General features: G+C 42.4%; 1 non-coding gene across 1 annotated transcript; it reads left to right on the top strand.

Moving 5' to 3' along the window:
• The first annotated feature begins 1,273 nt into the window (after positions 1-1,273).
• Positions 1,274-1,346, top strand: TRNAA-UGC (transfer RNA alanine (anticodon UGC)). The gene has a single exon. It is a non-coding gene; the product is annotated as a tRNA-Ala (tRNA).
• Positions 1,347-2,672: the final 1,326 nt, after the last annotated feature.

Below are 2,672 nucleotides of genomic sequence, written 5' to 3'. Positions count from 1 at the left end.
TTAAAGATGCAAGCGTAGCAAAGGGTTTTTCGTGGGGAGGGAAAGCCCGAGCGGAGCAGCCAATTAAAGAACAATGATTGCATTCCTAAATGGTTAAAGACAGAGAGCTTCACCCGTTTAGGTAACCTAGCTATTACGTTGATTTGTTTCATCCTTAGTTGTTTGAGTTCTTTTCCAGAATACCATGTAGAATGTTATTTTAACACTCTACCCTAGTTTTTTTATGAACCCGGTGGTTCGCGTGGTAATGGATGGTGCTTAATATTCCTTTTTCCTTTCTTTTTCTTTGCTTACAGCTTGCTTTCTTTTTCTTTCTTTGTTTTTCTTTGTTTGTAGTCTCGTTGATTTTAAACGCTTTACAAAAGAAAATCCTATTCTATTTATTAAGCCTCGTGCTATGTACGAACCAGTTAAGTTATGAAGCGACCTAAAGCAGAGCAAGTGGTTTCACGCAAGAAAAAGTTATGAATACCCAGCCATGTTACTGTTGATAAACAATCTTTGAGATAAACTCGGTGCCGTGCCCCTTTCGCTTACTTGTGCGATTCCCCTGGCCTGGATTTTACTCGACGCATCGGCCTTCGACGCTTCTATTATCATTAAGATGTATATGGGGGCAGGGGGCAGACCCCCGAAGAGATTCAATGAGACCACTCGAATACATAGACAACGTGCCATTTCATAAGTAACTAGGAAAAGCGGGGCCACTAGCTTAGTTCCTTTTTGCCTTCAGGTTTTCTTTGACTTTTATAAGAACTGCGAATCTTTGGATAAGCAATTCTTGTTTATCAAGCGCTTCTTCTCGGATGTATTCCTGTATAAGGGCATCTATCCAAAAATCTAAGTGCGAAAAAAAGAAGCCATAACTATCGGTTGGTGGCTTTTGAAATTTCATCTTTCAAACTTTTTTTGTTTTTTGTATCCAAGATTGCGGTTTTTCATCTCTTGTATCCATAACCTTTTTCTTTTCGCTTCGCTTTTGGCCTCAAGGCTTCCCTTCCGAGAAGACAAGACGGCTTATCCCCTCCCTAACGCCGATACAATCAAAATGGTGGACCGAGAAAAGATTCGTGAACTATTACTGCTTGCTGCCAACGACACATCTTTACTTTATGACATTTAGCCTCTTTCATTGACAGTGTGATGAAATGGGGCCGTGTCTTGGATAAAGTCTAAACTCTGTAGAAAAAAGGCTATAGGCACGCACGTATGAGCAATAGCTCTCTTGTGTTTTGTTTGCCCACATGATACGTGTTGCACATGAAACGAGGACGGGGGCGTAGTTCAATCGGTAGAACGCATGTTTTGCAAGCATGAAGTTATCGGTTCAAGTCCGATCGTCTCCATTCGTATACAGATTAGCATATTAAATAGAAATCCAAAAGAAAAAAGAGAAAAAACGCTCTCTTTTTCGTGCTCTAGCTACCATCAAACAGTCCTCCTCGGATAACTCGTCCAATCCGAGAATAGCTATAATATCTTGAAGTTCTTTGTAACGCTGCAAAGTCTGCTTAACCCTTTATGCCGTCTTGTAATGCTTCTCACCCACAATCCAAGGCTGCAGCATAGTTGACGTCGAATCCAACGGATCCACGGCCGAATAGATACCTTTTGCTGCTAAGCCTCTTGAAAGCGCAGTTGTAGCATCTAAATGTGCAAACGTCGTAGCGGGGGCTGGGTCAGTCAGATCATCCGCAGGTACGTAAACAGCTTGAATGGAAGTTATTGATCCTTCCTTGGTGGAAGTAATTCCTTTCCTTTCCTTCCCTTTCCTTTCCTGCAGTAATCCCATTTCCGTACCAAGGGTAGGTTGATAACCTACGGCGGAAGGCCAATAAAAAAGGGTACTCAACAACGCATTAGCGTGCGGAACCAAAGCAGCCCTTCACTCAAACTGACTCATGCGAATGCGGGATGAAGACAAGTGAAACCAAGACCCTAAGGAAACGCACGTTGGAAGAACCAACGAGCCGTCCTAGCCGCGCCTTATCGAGGCGCATGTTTACTATATTCTTAGTACGGCCATCGAGCTGTGAACAAGATATGCAAAAGGCAAGTGAGAATGAAAGGAAAGCCTTGAATCTATGTAAAGCTTACAATCATAACGAAAATGCAGCTAACCAAGAAACACCTAGTCCTATTTTACCACACCACTTGAGCTTAATGAAGAAAGAAACCCGCTGCGCTGATTGAAATCGTTTAAACACACGACGACGTTAGATAAGAACATAATTAATCTCTTGTATATATACAAAAAAGCACCTCTTTGGCTAACTAGCTAAGTGACGCCTTTTTGTTTAGTCCCTGCGAAAGGAAAGAGAGAGCACCTCTTTAGCTGAATAACTAGCTAAGTGACGCCTTTTTGTTTAGTCCCTGCGGTTGGCTTACTTTATCGACTGTGTAGTAACCTTTCTCTTTTTTTCAAGCGTAAGCTTGTATTGAGCTTCAACAACTTTACAGGGCCATTTCCTGCATCCCTTGCCAACTCCAGTAGCTTGTATTGAGCTTTAACAACTTTACAGGGCCATTTCCTGCATCCCTTGCCAACTCCAGTAGCTTAGAGGTCCTTGACCTTAGTGCAAAGCAAATGTGTTCACAGGAAAGGGAGTATTCCTGCGTTTTTCAAGCATCTGCATGAAGATCTATGCACAGAGTATGGCTTGGGTTCAGTG

This window comes from Adiantum capillus-veneris, unplaced genomic scaffold (genome assembly GCF_014529385.1).
Source record: "Adiantum capillus-veneris isolate H3 unplaced genomic scaffold, ASM1452938v2 Hic_scaffold_429, whole genome shotgun sequence".
Taxonomy (NCBI): Eukaryota; Viridiplantae; Streptophyta; class Polypodiopsida; order Polypodiales; family Pteridaceae; genus Adiantum; species Adiantum capillus-veneris.
The sequence above is the reverse complement of the archived record's forward strand: the minus strand, read 5'-3'. Positions and strand labels throughout refer to the sequence as shown.